The sequence below is a fragment of the Lissotriton helveticus genome, chromosome 4_1 (genome assembly GCF_964261635.1).
Source record: "Lissotriton helveticus chromosome 4_1, aLisHel1.1, whole genome shotgun sequence".
Taxonomy (NCBI): Eukaryota; Metazoa; Chordata; class Amphibia; order Caudata; family Salamandridae; genus Lissotriton; species Lissotriton helveticus.
Window position 1 is genome coordinate 1,582,601,572 of NC_136063.1, and position 18,546 is coordinate 1,582,620,117.

At 45.2% G+C, this 18,546-nt stretch overlaps 1 protein-coding gene and 1 long non-coding RNA gene across 3 annotated transcripts in view; one reads left to right on the forward strand and one right to left on the reverse strand.

The window, feature by feature from the left end:
• The window catches only part of SUGCT (succinyl-CoA:glutarate-CoA transferase), a 3,526,579-nt gene that overhangs the window by 2,144,927 nt on the left and 1,363,106 nt on the right, over positions 1-18,546 (reverse strand). The window lies entirely within an intron of this gene.
• LOC144829255 (uncharacterized) overlaps positions 2,129-18,546 on the forward strand; it is a 74,401-nt gene continuing 57,983 nt past the window's right edge. The window contains exon 1 of the long non-coding RNA XR_013610617.1: positions 2,129-2,184. This is a non-coding gene — a long non-coding RNA (uncharacterized LOC144829255). The remainder of the gene's footprint in view (positions 2,185-18,546) is intronic.

Genomic DNA, 18,546 nt, shown 5'->3' on the forward strand with positions numbered 1-18,546 from the left:
AAATCATATAAGAAATTAAACACTAAACTTACAGTCATAGACAAAGCACCATTTAACTGGAAACTCGAAGGTCATCCATATAAAAAAATGTACACTGAAAAAGTAGAAGCCTGTATCATAGCACTGAAGAAAATCCTTACACGTGCTAGAACACACAGTGGTATTTTCAGGATCACAACAATCAGTGTTGTGCAGGGGATATGGGGGTTAACTCAAAGCAGAACTCTACCACGCACAGACCCACCCAATGCTGGTCAACATATGTGTTCCTAATTAAGGCATTGTGAATACCCTGGCATCAAACGTTCCTTGTTGAGCAGAAAAGGTCTTAGAACATGTGTCAACAATAGTATGTGGGTGGCAGAGACTGTGAATAATTATGAACGTGATGGGTTCCAGAATGCGCTGGCACTGATACCTTTCTGATTGGAATGCCCAGGCTGTGGTGAAATAATCACTGTACTGTAGGCTAAGTAATTTATTCACCAGCATTTGCAAGAATTTAACGTATATTTATAGTGAGTTCAAAGTCTCAAAACCTTGCTTACTTACAGTAAGTGTGATACTTTAACCCAGCCAACTGGATTTAGGGCTCAGTTGGCCGGTGCCATGATTTAAACACAGGAACAGACGGATTCAGAAAGGTCTGTATTAGATGTATTGATCACCCCATCTATCTTTAATGCTGTAAGATAAGTTACTTGCAAAGCAAAGAGGAAGGGGCAAGTTTAAAGCCCTGGCTGATAACATCTTGTATATTTTATGTTTACAAGCTGGCCATGCTGTGTTTTAAGCTTCAATTTCACCAAAATACCACGGTAAACATCTAAACCACAATAGGCCTGTCAGAAATGCTCAGGTTAACTAGCCTGCATACAAGAAAATAGCAAGAACGCCATGAGCAGGAACAAGCCAACCAGCTACAACACAAAGCTGCTTTTATGAATTGGGCAAATGCACTTGGTGCATTATTGTTGCATTTCCAGAAATATAAGTTAGCGTTCTCTTCATACATGAAATGGAGATGATGGAAAAATCGTGTTTAGTGCGCACTTTCATCAGAACATCAGTGCTGGAGTTCAAGTCGATGTTATGTTAATTGGCAGTCAAGCACTTACGGGGGCAACTAATAGGCTTAATGGAAGCGGCCTGAACGTAAAGCTTGAATGACTTGCATGGAAGTCATTTAGGCATTGCCAGGAGTCGCAGCTGCGATCGCTTGTTTGAACCTTCCGAACCCTGCTGTTAGAGGGGGTAAATTCAGACCTAAGAGATTAGTATAATACTTTCCCCTGAGGCGGAAGCCGGGGGCTAGACTGTTAGGATACTTTTAATAACTCACGATACTTTTCAAAACTCACGATTTTACCTGTGACTAGAATACTTAGTTCACTATTCCTGCTGACAACAGCCACTGCTCCTCGCTGCATTCTAGAATCCCGCCCCCCGGTCAGACGATTAGGCTCTGACACGGGCGGAGACAGGGTCGGGCGCCATCTTGGGGCGGAAAGCGGGCTAGCGCACCAGCGGTTGGCTGCCTCCCACCCTTTGTAAGTACTTAAGCTGCGCTGAAAACGCTCGCGCACAGATTAGTATAATACTTTCCCCTGAGGCGGAAGCCGGGGGCTAGACTGTTAGGATACTTTTAATAACTCACGATACTTTTCAAAACTCACAATTTTACCTGTGACTAGAATACTTAGTTCACTATTCCTGCTGGAAACAGCCACTGCTCCTCGCTGCATTGTAGAATCCCGCCCCCCCCCCCCGTCAGACGATTAGGCTCTGACACGGGCGGAGACAGGGTCGGGCGCCATCTTGGGGCGGAAAGCGGGCTAGCGCACCAGCGGTTGGCTGCCTCCCACCCTTTGTAAGTACTTAAGCTGCGCTGAAAACGCTCGCGCACAGATTAGTATAATACTTTCCCCTGAGGCGGAAGCCGGGGGCTAGACTGTTAGGATACTTTTAATAACTCACGATACTTTTAAAAACTCACGATTTTACCTGTGACTAGAATACTTAGTTCACTATTCCTGCTGGAAACAGCCACTTCTCCTCGCTGCATTCTAGAATCCCGCCCCCGGTCAGACGATTAGGCTCTGACACGGGTGGAGACAGGGTTGGGTGCCATCTTGGGGCGGAAAGCGGGCTAGCGCACCAGCGGTTGGCTGCCTCCCACCCTTTGTAAGTACTTAAGCTGCGCTGAAAACGCTCGCGCACAGATTAGTATAATACTTTTCCCTGAGGCGGAAGCCGGGGGCTAGACTGTTAGGATACTTTTAATAACTCACAATACTTTTAAAAACTCACGATTCTACCTGTGACTAGAATACTTAGTTCACTATTCCTGCTGGAAACAGCCACTGCTCCTCGCTGCATTCTCGAATCCCGCCCCCCGGTCAGACGATTAGGCTCTGACACGGGCGGAGACAGGGTCGGGCGCCATCTTGGGGCGGAAAGCAGGCCAAGCCACCAGTGGTTGGCTGCCTCCCACCCTTTGTAAGTACTTAAGCTGCGCTGAAAACGCTTGCGCACAGATTAGTATAATACTTTCCCCTGAGGCGGAAGCCGGGGGCTAGACTGTTAGGATACTTTTAATAACTCACGATACTTTTAAAAACTCACGATTTTACCTGTGACTAGAATACTTAGTTCACTATTCCTGCTGGAAACAGCCACTGCTCCTCGCTGCATTCTAGAATCCCGCCCCCCGGTCAGATGATTAAGCTCTGACACGGGCGGAGACAGGGTCGGGCGCCATCTTGGGGCGGAAAGCGGGCTAGCGCACCAGCGGTTGGTTGCCTCCCACCCTTTGTAAGTACTTAAGCTGCGCTGAAAACGCTCGCGCACAGATTAGTATAATACTTTCCCCTGAGGCGGAAGCCAGGGGCTAGACTGTTAGGATGCTTTTAATAACTCACGATACTTTTAAAAACTCACGATTTTACCTGTGACTAGAATACTTAGTTCACTATTCCTGCTGAAAACAGCCACTGCTCCTCGCTGCATTCTAGAATCCCGCCACCCCGGTCAGAAGATTAGGCTCTGACACGGGCGGAGACAGGGTCGGGCGCCATCTTGGGGCGGAAAGCGGGCTAGCGCACCAGCGGTTGGCTGCCTCCCACCTTCCTCTGCCCTATAAAATGAACTCCCAACCCCGTCCGCGCAGCCGGCGGGCGCAGCGCCGAAGGTGCGCCAAAGGCAAGCCCGTCTGCGCCCGTCCGCGCCCGTCCGCGGCAGACCGGGGCCAGGGGCCACAACCCCTGCCCCTTCACTGGGACTGAGAAAGCATTACAGCATAGGGTCTCTTTATAAACTGCGGACCCCTGTAACAACAAGCTGCTGCCACTCCTTCCACCCCTCGGAGGTCCCACTTCTCTGCCCCCATTGCAATACAGAGCTTATTACTTCACCGATCAAGAACGACTCGCGAGACTATAAAATGTTTCTTTTAAACTGTAGGTCTTTGCCCAAACACAGTCTGGAAATGTCCCTTTTATTGGATGATTATATGCCTGACGCAGTCTTCCTGACTGAAACATGGTTAACTCAAGACTCTGAGCCAGACCTGGTACAAGCGCTCACACCAGGCTATCAGATAGCCCGTGTAGACCGCGCTCATGGAAAAGGCGGGGGGCTCGCAATTATCTATAAAGACACGTACACATGTCGCTGTTCTCTGGAGACCATCGCTGACTGTGAAAGCATGCCTTTTGTCCTGGAATTCTCTCCCAATGACAGTTTTACGGGCACTCTCATCTATCGACCCCCCCCCGGCCCAGTTAAACAATTCCACACTGCGTTATCCTCTGTTGCGGCCGAATTGGTCACCTCCCCGTCAAACTTCACGCTACTTGAGAAACTGGCACAAACTACATCTGGACCAGTGGACTAGCAGTCTCACAACCTCCAGACCATCACTTACCGGTGATCCCCTTTCCGACAACAAGAAATATGATAACTGGATTAAGAAATCACTTGACACTGTACACCCCCTTTGTACCACCAGCCAAAAAAGACACCGGAAAACAGCGCCTTGGTATTCGGAAAAACTAAGAGATAACAAGCGCCTATGTAAGAGGCTGGAAAGGAAGTGGCGTCTGGGCTATGATGCCACGGACAAAGCTGCCTACAGGGAGGCTATCAGACCCTATAAATCCGAAATAAAATTAGCACAATCGGCCTTTTACAAGGAGAAAATCATGCTGGCCAGGTCCAAACCTAAAGAGATGTATCAAATAGTAAAAAGTCTCACCACGCTTCCACCCCCCTCAGCTGTCAACCATAATCCACTCTCCAGGTGCAATGATCTGGCAGATTTCTTTTTTCATAAGGTGAATAAAATGTATTCATCCTTTCCAGACACGGACCCAGACCCCCCTACCCTAGGACCACAGCTCGCTACAGATGCTGAGGACTCCCATCAAAACATCCTGGATCATTTTCCCCAGTTGGACTCAGTAACACTCGAGCCTTTGATGCACCAAAATAAAGTCCGGCTCCCCATGCGACCCCGCCCCTCCAGATACGTTGGTTTCAGCTACTCAAGTCATCCTGCCTACGCTCTTGGAGCTACTGAACTCCTCCATAGCGACTGGTATAGTACCACCCACCTGGAAACACGCTATGGTACGAGCACTCCTGAAGAAACCCACCCTTGACCCCGCCAACCTCAATAGTTACCGCCCGATCTCTTTGCTCCCCTGGGTAAGCAAAATCCTCGAGAAACATATTAATATCTATCTCACTAGTTTTCTCGAGAGTAACCATCTGCTTGACATTACTCAGACGGGCTTCCGCCCCAAACATGGGACGGAGACTGCTTTGATGGCGGTCACAGAGGAAGCCAGGCGGATCTTGGATCAGGGGGGATCAGTGGCAGTGATCCTCCTTGATCTGAGCGCAGCGTTTGATACGGTGAACCATAAAATCCTTCTAAGCCGTCTCCACAAGGTGGGAATATCAGGAGGAGCCTTGTCCTGGTTCAAGTCCTTTCTCAGTGACAGAACCTTCCAAGTTTTTGAAGGAGCCTCTGTCTCTGCAAGCTGGCCGCTGGGCTGTGGGGTCCCGCAGGGCTCATCCTTGAGCCCTATGCTATTTAATGCGTACATCAGACCGCTGGCTGAGATCGTCCGTCCCTATGGTATTAAGATCATTTTTTACGCAGACGATACTCAGCTAGTGGCCTCTCTTGCGCAAAAGAACTGCCAGCCACAAGCCAGCTTGACAACCTGCCTAGAACAGATCAAGAGCTGGATGACGCAGTCGTGTCTCAAGCTCAACGGTGATAAGACCGAGCTGATGCTTATGGGTCCATCAGCTCCCTCCACCTTGGAGCTGTTATGGCCCGTTAGCTTGGGCGTGCCCCCCACACCCAGAGACAATATAAAAAGTCTTGGGGTGTGGCTGGACAAAACCCTGACCTTTAACATCCAAGCAACTAAATTGTCTGCGACTTGCTTTGGTCTCATCAGCATGGTGAAAAAAATCCTCCCGCTCCTTCCTTTTGAGGCCAAGCAGGCAGTTATGCAGGGTCTCATACAGTCCCGTCTGGATTTCAGTAACGCCCTGTATCTAGGGGTGCCTGATTACTGCCTGCAAAAACTCCAACGGATCCAGAATTGTGCAGCACGCGCATTGCTTGGACTGCCACGTAGAACACCGGTGAAGCCTGGACTGAGAACCCTGCATTGGCTCCCTGTTAGGGAGAGAATTGAGTTTAAATCTATGTGCTTCTCCCATCAAGCATACTGGAAATCCGGCCCAGTAATTAACCATACGCTGATCACCCCTTATCGACCCAAAAAACAGCTCCGTTCTTTCCACGCCTTTCTGGCAGTAGTCCCTCGGATCCGGAGATCCAGAGCTGGAGGCTGGTCATTTTCTTACAACGCAGCCAAGTTATGGAACTCACTCCCCCTTCATCTAAGATCCAATCCTAATTTGACGACCTTCCACAAACAGCTTAAAACTTTTCTTTTTAAGAAATCAGGCTAACCCCCTGTTTGTTTCTACTGGAGGGTATTGACTCAGTCTGTTAGCGCCTGGACGCCTCAGGGCAGCAGCCGCGCTTAATAAAACTCCTTTTCATTTCATTTCATTTCACTTCATAAGAGCACATGGGTGGATCGCCAACCAATATTGTCGCTAAGTCTCCGCCCTTTTTGTTTTCTGCTCATTTTCTATTACATTAATTGCTAATAATAATAAATCCTTCACTATTACTGTAATACAAAATTGAGAACCTTCGCTGGCAGCTGAGGTAAGTAACTGCTTTTAAATGTATTTTGTGTACTTGACTGCGAATAAATGTGTGTCTGTTGAAGATAGAGACGTGTTCTTGTGTGAGCATGTGTGTGTATATGTGAGCACAAGAATGTGAGAGTGAGTGACATAGGTTGTAAGTGAGACTGAGTGACATTCGATGTCTGCAAATGAGTATGACTAGGATTGCGAATGAAAGAGTGAGAGTACTTTAAGTGAGTGAGAGTGAGTATGAATGCGACAGAATGAGTGTGAGGGAGTGTGAGTGAAAATGAGTGAGAGTGAAATGGTGTGTGATGTCACTTCTGCTGTCCCTGGCATTTTGATAAACTGACGTCCATGATAACTTGCATTTCATCCATTGAAATCCTGGTGTGACCCGATTAACCCAAAGTTCATAACTTCTTAAAATGACCCATGCTTAAGTGGATGCGTTTGAACAAAAACTAGGCATTCACAAAAGAGCTTAATACACAAACATTATGGTAAATGTATACTGTGCAAAATGGATCAGATGCATGGTGCAAGATTTGCACTGCATTCGCAGTCACTAATGGGGCAAATGAGTTTTTTTTCCAAACGTAACCAGAGCCAAGAAATTATACAATGTTTTGCCACTGGCAAACATAAGGAAAACTTAATTTGCCCTATTTTTGCTGCTGAGGTATTAGGGAATGAGCCACATTACTTTATTTAAAATTTTATGAGTTGAAATATGGGACAATGTGCAAGACAAAAATGATTTGCTTCAGATCCTATTACATAAGCAGTGCAAATATTTTTGCTCACTTCTTTCCATGAAAAATCCTTATTTAATATAGATGGCCCAAATACATACCCACACATATTTATAGCCCTATTCACAAACTGCATTTTGTAGTATGTTTATTAATACTATAATACTACTACTAAAGTATTACAAAATGCTATTAACAAACGTAAAAGTATAAACCTTCGCCTCCTTCTCTTCTATCTTTTCTATGGGGTAATCCTCGCAAGTGTAAGTTTACTACTTAGGGCCCGATTACGATGTCATTAGGAAACTGTCCCAAACTAATCGGTTCCGGAATAGTTTCCCAACGAATTGGGTCCTGTGAGTCCGGACGACCATTCACGATGCTTCCGAACATTGTTCGGTCGGACTCGCATTGACTTCAATGGGAGCCTGTGTTCCGAACAAGAATACAGGCTCCCATTGAAAAAAGGGGTGGTTGGGGAAAACCTTGCTGCCCGTGACGGGCACCCCATGGTTGAGGTCACTTGGGTACCCCCACGGGCTACATTTCTAAGTCTCAATATGAAGGGGGGCCCGCAACGGGCCTCCAAAGACAGATTCCTGCAGCCTTTTTGTCTCGAGCAAACCAAATTGGAACGGCTGTCCGAATCTGTCATTGTAATCACTCGTCCAGAAACCATGTCCATAGAGCTGTACAAATTGGCTCTGAAAGACTTGGCTGTCTGGATGCCTTTAGGAACTGATTTGGTGTGCTCAAACAGTTTCCGGGCATTGTAATTGGCCGTTGGGAAATCTGTACGGTTCGGTATGAAGCAAGGGTTCCAAATCAGATTCTGAAATACTGAATCCCATCCGGAGCCTTCCCTTATACATCGTAATCGGCCCCTTAGTAGTAAATGTGGGAGGTACAAGAGGGAGAGGAGTATAGATGTGGTTAGGGAGGTGTTCAGAGACATCTACTAAAGACTAACTCCATCGTTATTCAGAAATAGCAGGTCCAACATTTCTGCAGCTAAAAAGTGACCGTAAACAGTATTAAATGACCACAGCTCAGAGCAGGAGTAGGTCCCACACTACACCTAGCCAACCACTGGTATTGCAACACTCTCCCACAGAAAATCATGGTTGTAGGAAATTATAAATTATTGTAATGTTGAACTTTACTAAGATGTATTTACATTATTTTTAATTAACTTTAAACCTCACCTAATAATTATGAATTCATAATCACTGTAGATGGGAATTCCTTTTTTATTTAAACTACAGAAAAATATTTTTAGTTAATTGAATTTATTTAAAACGATTAAAGGTTTAGTTTGAAACTATATTAATAGTGCTGTAGACCTTTTTTTTTATTTTGCTCCCCATTTACAATAAATATATAAATTTAACTTACATTGATATCTAACATAAAAATATCAGACACATTTTATTCAAGTGAAATAAATGTATTTTGCTTTCTCTCAACTTTACCTTGGGAGACTCCACAGTAATGGTGGAAAACTCATTATGGTAAAGCATAGGGAAAAATAAATAAAGTTTAACAAACATCATAATACATTTGCAAAAATATTGCTATGTTAAATAATATTGTAATTTATTTTTATATATTTATTTTTAAACTAGAACAAAAGAATAAAATTGCTACAGCACAAATAGCTTCTGTGTGCCTGAGGGGGTACTGTGTGCCTGCCACACAGTACCCCCTCAACCACCAACTGTAGGCCACAGGGTGAAAGGGCCCTGCTAGGGGCCCCCAATGCCGCTTTCTGACAGCCTTTTCATGTTAGAAAGGCCGGTACGGAAAGGCTGTGCCAAACAGAAATCATGATCCCGACGGCAGAAATGACATCCATAGAGGATAACTGGGCAGTTTCTACAGGCTAGAAGACTGTATAAGTATCCTAATCCCCTGGTGTTCAAAGGGGTCTCTCTCTGATATTTAACCATAGAAGACTCAGAGAGCCAGTCGGCACCGAGTCGGAATGACAGGCCGGTTTATGTTCCGAGCGCTGACTTCGTAATTGGACAGTCAGACCGCACACCGACAGTGTCAGTCGGAATGCCTCCAACCGTGGTCGGAAAGCTTCCGAGTAGCGGTCGGAGACTTCCTGACCGACATCATACTCGGCCCCTAATTGTGAGACATAAAAAAAACATTAGAAAACTGAAATAGACAAAAAACACTAATACCATTCATTGGGTATAGTGAAGCCTTCACTGTCCGGAGGTCCCAATGCAACTGCACCTTCTGTACTATTGTTACCTGTGGGCCTAAGTAGCAGGCTGTCCTCTCTGCTTTTTAACCCCTTTCACCCCAATCCTGGCCTTCACTCCAGTCATGAAACAGACTTGCTGTCCTTATTCAGAAAAAAATAGCTCCCATGTTTTGCCTGCCTCTTTGCAGCAAAGGTGCTCTTAACCCTAAAGCTCTCCCCCAAGCCTCTGTTATAAAGTAAGACAGTCATAATTGTGATGCTGTGGGCCCTTCACACTCCGGGGCTCTAGTGTCACTGCCCCTGACTAGCTAATGAGATCTACTAGTTTGTGTAGCCCCATCCTCCTTTCTGTCACCTCTCTGAGTTCTAAACTAAGGTGTCCCCTCCGCTTCCATTTTCTGCTCTCTTGGGCCATTTTTTCCGAAGCCCAAATCAACACAGGCACAGCAAGGGCTCACTGAGCCCTAATACAAGAAAGGAATGACAGTACAACAGCCTTTATAGGGGTTTAGTTGGGCCCTCACACCCATGGGCCCCAGAGTCACTGCACCTGCAGCACCATTTTTACCTATTCCTCTGCCCACTCCACTGGACCAGCACTTTAGCCCTTAATGTCTCTGCCCTTTGTGCCAAAAAAGGGGAAAAACACCCACAATTCACCCCTTTGTTGCTGGGGACCTATTCCCCCTTGCAACAAGGGTGATTTGTGGCCATCCCTATTTGGGATGCAATGGCCCTCCACACCATTGCCCCAGCGCCAAAGCATTTGCTTCACTAATTACAGTGATGTCCCTTTTTAAAAAAAATGAGCCCTCATTTCTCAACATCACCTTCAGGGCATCTCTCTGAGGTATTGGATAAGCTGTCTCTGTCCATTTGTAAACAAACACATACAATTCCGTATAGGGCCCCCTCCTCTTGTCCACCTCTTTAGCACTAGCCATAGATTTCACTCCACACCGATTTCTCCAAGGCTATTTCTCTGAGGCCCCAAGGGTCTTGCGAATGAGGGCTCTGAATAAGACTCTTTTGGCATCCTTCCTGCCACCCACTCAACTCATCTGAAAGGACATCTGTATGCAAACGGAGGTCAAAGTTGGCCGTATGTTATGGGACCAAAGTGCCCATGTGTTTTTTATTTTACTGTAACAGTGCCCATAAGTCTTTTAGTAAAGACAACCATCCCTGAATTGTTAATGGGTATCTAAAGATACCTCTGTGTGACAAAAAAAGGGGCAGGGGTATAAAGTGCTCTAATTTATAAAGACACGTAAAGCATTGTGAGGCAAAGATATGGGGGAGGTTTACTAAAAAATGACACAAAACAGGGCAAATTTTTTTTTTTATGAACTTTCCATCGCTGGAAATAACATAAAAGTAATGCGAAGCAGCGCATGACAGTGCTTCGCATTACTTTGCGCCATGGGGCGTGCCATGGGCGTTACCATGCAACCATCCAAGGTTTCTCATGCTAAACCTAATTTACTAAACACAGTAGATTGGGTTTAGTGTGAGAAAACTGGCCCTTTTAAACTAGGTGCAAGGAAGGAGAAATACTTTAATTTCTCCTATCTTTTCTGACTTTGCATGTGTGCTGCACTGTGCAGCACGCGTACAAAGTGGGAAAAGTTTTCCCTCGTGTCTAGGCATAGAAATTTGTACAGAACAACCTATGCTTGACTCACACACACACACCGTAGCCCTATGGCGCTAAGGTGTGTGGGTGGCGCACGGCAACTGTAATCAGGGCGTGCGCAAGGGAAAGTATGTCGCTCACCTGCTCCCTCCCTGTTGTGCAATGCAGCGCAGCCTTGCAGGGGGCTACGCTGTGATGGTGAACTTTTTGTAAATCTCCCCCGTAGTATTTTTGAGAGTTACTGTAAGGATGGGGAGTTTTGGAAAGCGTCTGTTTAATGGACTTCTAAAAATGTGTGCACTAGGTATAGTCTTGGTAGCTATTAGTAATATCTTTTCTTTAGATGCACTTGTTTTATCATATAAACAAAATCACTGTGTAACAGCCTATCTTATGTTGTGTGTAATACAATTTTAAAATAATTACTTTTAGATTCACAGTGCTCTATGTTACAGGCTAGGCCTCCATAGCACTATAAACACACAAGTCACAATTCTGCACAGGTCCATCCAGGATTCAATTCTGTGACTCTCTGGTCTCATAACAGACATCTGCAGTGATCACATTAATCAATTGACGGTTCATTATATAAAAAAGGACATTTCCCACCAATTAGTTTCATTTGCATTTATGTTTCATTTAAGGTGTGTGTATTATTTCATATTCAGTTGTTGTGAAGATGAAATTACAACAAAACGCTTATAGAATATTGTGTTCTTTTTAGCCATCTCCTTGATCCCGCCACCACAGGGTCAGGATCACAGTTGCCATTCAGATTTTTTATACACTTCACCTGCTTCATATACATGAAAACATCCTAGAAACGTGAAAAATAAACAAAGTTGCGCTTCCAGGCTGTCTTTATTTACAAGTATTTACCGAGACATTGCAGTCCCCTGGGAATGCCACCAAGGACCATCAGGTGTGCTCAATATTACTTAATCGGCTCCGAAAAACTGACATCACTGCCATGAGCCATGATTGTGACATGCTGAATTTGAAAGATATAATTACACATCAGTCATGGAACCGACACATACGACCTCTCACTGGTGATGGTGAATACCAAAAAAAAAACTTTAAAGATGAACTGTCCATAACTCAGGAAGGAGTTAATTTGCGTGGGTTGAGAATCCTAATACTGGAGAGTCTACGACAGAAAATAGTTGAAGTAGGTCACGAACGACATTGTGGTATTGTTGCCACCAAAAGAGCTCTCTGAGTCCTAGTTTGGTTTCCATATTTAGATGAGAGGGTTGAAAAGAAACTCAAGGCCTGTCATCTAAGAAACTTCCTTTCCACAAATATTACTCAACATACTCTTAACAAGTCAGAACTCCCAAAGCATGCTTGGGAGAGATAGTCATTGATGCTGCCATGAAAAGGCTGGTGGGGATTAGTGACGGGGGCCCGTTGTGGGCCCCCCTTGTGTTGGGGGGAGTTGAGGGGGTACCCGCTACATTTCACAGCACTACATGGCAGGCACTAGTGCTGTGAAATGCACAATATGGCATTTTGACATTGCTGCGGGTGCTGCTCTTAGCAGCACCCGCCGCAATGTTAAAATGCAGGATCCGTCCGCCATGGTGGCTGTTGCATCCTGATCGGGTTAGTGGAACTGCTGCATGCATGGTTTACACCAGGATGGCTGATGGACTCCAGTCCGTCCGCGATCCTAATGATCCCCTTAGTGTCCACCAATGGACACATGATGACTGCATAGCATCCTGGAAAGCCAGTTACCAGAAACTCTTCTATTCTCACTTTCAGTATCAGTCTTCATATCAAGATGGTGAAAAAAGCCTGAACCTGAAAACTCAGTGACAGCTGTTACCTCTACACCATGTTCGAAAGCCACTGACACTGAAGATGACAGCTCCCAGTAAACATATCAGGTCGAATAATTAAAGGGCCAAGAAGGTTGACTGAAGAGATGTAATTGCGTGTGTGTGTGTGTGTGTATATATATATTCACTGAAAAAACCATAGGTTATAGACCATATATAGTTAGGAATTAGCATTTAAAAAACCTTATTTTACTCACACAAAACCATTGAAATTCCATATATAGTTAGTTGCACTAACTATATATCGCGCACCCGCAATCCACTGCTGATCATGTCACATATTACATCATTCATGACATGGTCAGTGACATCACTGATGACATCACTGATGACATCTCAAATGACATCACTGATGACATCTCACATGACATCACTGATGACATCATCTAGTGTCTGTGTGTTTTTGTAAAGTTTAAATATGTTTTACATATTGAAGAATGAGTGGATGTATAAGTGTCTGGATGAAGGATTTAGTAGGTGCGTGACTGACTGTATGAGTGAGTGATTAAATGTGTCTCACTGAATGCATGGGTTAGTGACTAAACTGTCTTAATTTGTGCATCATTATGTCTGTTGTTCTGTAAACTGCTGCATGTGTTGATCATTAGCTATACGAGAGGCTATATGTGTTATTAATTGGTTGCCCAAGTATTTCTATGGGAGATTGAGTTTGTGTAGGGGTGGCTGGAAGGTGTGTGACTCTATGCATAGATGTGTGAGCAGTTTATTCACTAGGTGTATGAGTTCAAGAGTGCATGTGGAAACAGCTACATGGGCAGTTGACTGTGTGCATGAGTGTATTGATGAGTGAATGGATATCTCAATGCTACATGTCATAGTAAGTACATATGTAAAACACAGTACATGTGAGAGTTGGCATATATAAATAACTGTGCATGAGAGCCACTGAATGAGTGAGTGGTTGTATCGATCATTGTGAACTTGTATCAGGGATTGTATAAGAGAGTAAATATGTGTTAGTATATGTTTCAATAAGTAAGGTGTGTTTAACTGTATAGTTGAAGAAATGGAGGTGAGATTGTTTCTTTGCATGACTGACTGGGTGTGTGAGTAACTCCATGGATGAGTGGCAGTGTGTGAGTGTCTGTATACACTGAGTGTATCTAAGGTTATATTAGAGTCTGAAGAGGTTTATCGTATTAGCACAAGAATGATGTCAAATGAGATGTCATCAGTGATGTCATCAGTGATGTCATTTGAGATGTCATCAGTGATGTCATCAGTGATGTCACTGACCATGTCATGAATGATGTAATATGTGACATGATCAGCAGTGGATTGCGGGTGCGCGATATATAGTTAGTGCAACTAACTATATATGGAATTTCAATGGTTTTGTGTGAGTAAAATAAGGTTTTTTAAATGCTAATTCCTAACTATATATGGTCTATAACCTATGGTTTTTTCAGTGAATTTTCAAGGTTTTGTAAATGCTAATTCCTAACTATATATGGTCTATAACCTATGGTTTTTTCAGTGAATTTCAATGGTTTTTTAATAGCAAATATCATAAGCTGTCGAATGTCAAGTACGTGGTAAGTGAAAACATTTTCGTGTTTATGCACACTGATCTGCTTTGAATGGTGCCCCCCCCCCCCTCATTTCTATTAGGAGTACTCTCTCTTTGCAGATAGTGAAAGGTAGTTAACGCAGGCCTTTGCCCCCATTGTAATCCGTCGTGCCTGCTTCTCTCTCCATTTGATTGATTGTTATCCAAGTATTTACTGTTTTAGAATTAGTTCTCTTTGGTTCATTCTCTATTTACAAACAAACACAGAGTCGCAATACTCTGTTTAGTCTTTGCAGATAACGAAAAATCGTGTAAAAAAAAAGAAAAGGAATCGAGCAAAATCAGTAGGCCACTAATGGGATCTCTTTTTGACCTCGCTAAAATAGAAACATTAGGAACAACCCCTCATGACAAATACAAAACTAGTGAGATGAACTGAACTCCACACAATGATGGCTGCAAAACAGCTCGGCTCCGCCACCCACCCCGCCCAAAATAACGATAAAGAACGGCTGCCATGATTGGTTGCGGAATGACCACGACGGAGCTACGAAATTGTGCTGCTCTCATGCTAACCCCAGCTTCAGTCTGAAACATCCAGAAACACTGTAGACTACCAATTCGATCAGTTCCGGTAGCGCCCCAATGTAACCCGGTAGAGAAGAACTAGCCCTCCCCTCTTTGACTGATGGTTCTTGTTGCCTGTCCCTTCTGTTGTCATTTAACAGAACTATTTAGCCTGCTGAAAGGGGTTGTGTTCCGACCGCTGGTTGGTGGAGACATTTTGACTATATTCTGTACCTGCGTTGTCGCGTAATGCGTCATATGACGCGCCGCGTTAGCGCATCCGGAAGTCATCCGGGGCGCGCAGCGCGTAACGTAAGCATAACAAGTCATGTGACTTGTTAATAAAACTTTTCATTGGTTCATTTTACTTTTCTTATTGTAATGATGAAAGGCTTGGTCATATGACCTAAAAATTACGCTTTTCATTACTTCCGAACATTATTTTTTCTTAAATATATGTTATAATGTTCCAGGCTAATGTACTTTCCCGGAAATTTTACAACTGTCCTGCAAGTAAAATATATTCTTTTTTCGAGAAAAAGAGCGTTTCTTCGTCCCATGACGGAGCCGTTGAGCAAAAGAGGGTCGACCTGCTGTCTTAGTCGCCGATACGCCAGAATATGAGATTCTTATCGATCACTTTATGTTGCAGGAATAGAAAACACAACAGCCCTTGACCATTTATCTTTACTGCGTTCCTTCGTATTATACCTTTTACCCTTCATGTAATTGGTCTGCTTTATTTCACTTGCCTTTTAATGATTCTAAAACAGTCACTATTATTAAAAACTTTACCAATGTATATACTACTACCATGTTTTCTTTTAAAAACCTTTATTGTGAAAATTTCATTATACAAATACGAGCCTATAACCACGTGGGCCTGCCACAGAGCAAACTGTAATCGTATATGATGAATAGACATTTACACTGTAGAGGAACGTAACGGGCGGGCCATTAGGTTGCAAGAACTAAGGTGTCTAACAGTTACGGAATCGGTGGACGTACATTTTATAATTAAAATACGACAGGGCCAGTTACAATAAAATTATCTAGATATACATTTGCGGGCAAGTACCATGGGTGACGTTAATTCGAACTTTCAACAGTACAGTAATCAATAACACATCAGAACTTAATATCAATAGGGATGTCGAAATATTCAATCAATTCTCGTCCCCGCCCGCCATGTGCTTCAAAACTGCATACGTATCTCGTGATTTCAAGGTTCTGCAACCAGTACACAACAAGGAGTTACGAGTCCCATTTATTCCGGCGCCATTTTGGGCGAGGACGGGCAGGTCCAGGATATAGTCAAAATGTCTCTACCAACCATCGACTATGATGATGTTCATATGCTGTATTTATTAGAGTAACACTCATCTGTCCACATGAAATTAATTTGCCACAATCTAAACATGTCATTTTAATCTTTCCAAAGTTCTTCTAAATATTTGGGACCGTTTCCCTTGCCTCTGAAGCTCTCAGTGCCACTTCTTTGATGAATGTACTAGCAGGTCAGGGGTTCTCCTCAAAATCTCTTTTATGCAGCACTATAATTAATTGGTGCCACCTCTCCATATGACGATGCATGGTATAGTTACCACAACTATATTTTTTTTCGGTTCCTCTGGAGAGTTCATCGTGGCAGATGAAGCGTGTAACGTACCGGGCATTTACCTTTTTTTGCATGTACAGGAAAGGAAAAAAAAATCGAGCGTCCGAGTTCTAAGGTGTCCCAGGGCCATTTTAGTGGACCAGGCCCAAATCCAAAGAACAGGCCGCCATTTTGAGAGTCCTCTTGCAGCCGCCTGTCGCTGTAGCATCAAGAGCAGCCGAAACTCAGCTGAATGGCAACTGAAACGGTAAAGGGGCGCCCCACTAGAGCAGACGAGCCGCCACCTAGGAAGGCCCATTCACGCCGGCTCCCCCCCCCTTCGGGCACCCCACGCCGTTATTCGGAGCAGTATTGTAGGATGGCCACACCAGTGCGGCAACTTGCTAGACATCACCTCGGTGGTAACCGAATCTCAACGCCTTGTGGTGTCTCCTATTCAGAAAACATTGTTATGCTGCCTTCGACCTATTCGCCGCAAGTGCGCACACAACTCAACTGCATAGCTTGCTAGACACCACCTCGGTGCCATCCGGATCTTGGAATGTCAGCACCTTTTGGTGTCTTCTCTTCAGAAAATATTGTTGCGCTGCCTTTGGCCCCATTCGCACATCGGTCCGCTACTGACGCCATCTCACAGGCTAATGGGGCGCCCCACGCCGAGTTTCAGCATTGTAGAATAATCACACCAGTACAGCAACTTGCTAGACATCACCTCGGTGCCATCCGGATCTCGGCGCCCCACTGCAGATGAAGTGCCTCTCAACTATGAAACCACCACGGTGACATCCGGATCTTGGCGCGTTGTGCTGCCTTCGGCCTATTCGCACATCGGTCCGCTACTGACGCCATCTCACAGGCTAATGGGGCGACCCACGCCGAGTTTCAGCATTGTAGGATGACCACACCAACTTGCTAGACATCACCTCAGTGCCATCCGAATCTTGGCATCTCAACGCCTAGTGGTATCTTCCATACAAAAAATATTGTTACGCTGCCTTTGGCCCCATTCGCACATCAGTCCGCAACTTAGACATCACCTCGTGCCATCCGGATCTTGGCATCTCAGCGCCTTGTGGTGTCAGTCAGAAAATATTGTTGCGCTGCCTTTGGCCCCATTCGCACATCGGTCCGCTACTGACGCCATCTCACAGGCCAACGGGGCGCCCCACGCCGACTTTCAACATTGTAGGATGGCCACAGAAGTGCGACAACTTACTAGACACCACCTCGGTGCCATCCGGATCTTGGCGCGTTGTGCTGCCTTCGGCCTATTCGCACATCGGTCCGCTACTGACGCAAACTCACAGGCCAACGGGGCGCCCCACGCCGACTTTCAGCATTGTAGGATGGCCACACCAGTGCTGCAACTTGCTGGACACCACCTCGGTGCCATCCGGATCTTGGCGCGTTGTATTGCCTTCGGCCTATTCGCACATCGGTCCGCTACTGACGCCGCCTCACGTGCCAACGTATTTTCTCCGCATTTTATACCCTATGCCGCATAACAGGTCATGTGACTTGTTTATAAAACTTTTCATTGGTTCATTTTACTTTTGGTTTCCTAATGATGGAAGGCTTGATCATATGACCTAAAAACAACACTTTTCATTGGATGAAAACTTTTTTTTTCCCCCAAACGATGAAAGCCCCACCTTGTTTCTGGATGTTTCAGACTAAACTGGCGTCAGCATGAGAGCACCACCATCTCGTAGCTCCGTCGTGGTCATTCCGCGAGCAATCATGGCAGCCGCTCCCCACCAGAAGCCTGCAGGAGTCGGGGCCCCCAAAACTTTTGATGAATTCTCAAGGCGGAGGGGACGCTTTCGAGAATGGGGTCCAAGACCTAGCAGACAAACGTCCGATTTCCAAGGTGTCCCAGGGCCATTTCAGTGGACCACGCCCAAAAAGGAAAGAGCCTGCCGCCATTTTGAGAGTCCTGTGGCAGCCGCCTATCGCTGCACCGCAAGAGTGGGCGCAACTCAGCTGAATGGCGGATTTTGACACAGTGGACCAAAAGCGGACGGAATGGCAACTGAAACGGTAAAGGGGCGCCCCACTAAAACAGATGAGACTCCACCTGGAGAGGCCCGTTCACGCCGCCTCCCCCGGGGCGCCCCACGCCGTTATT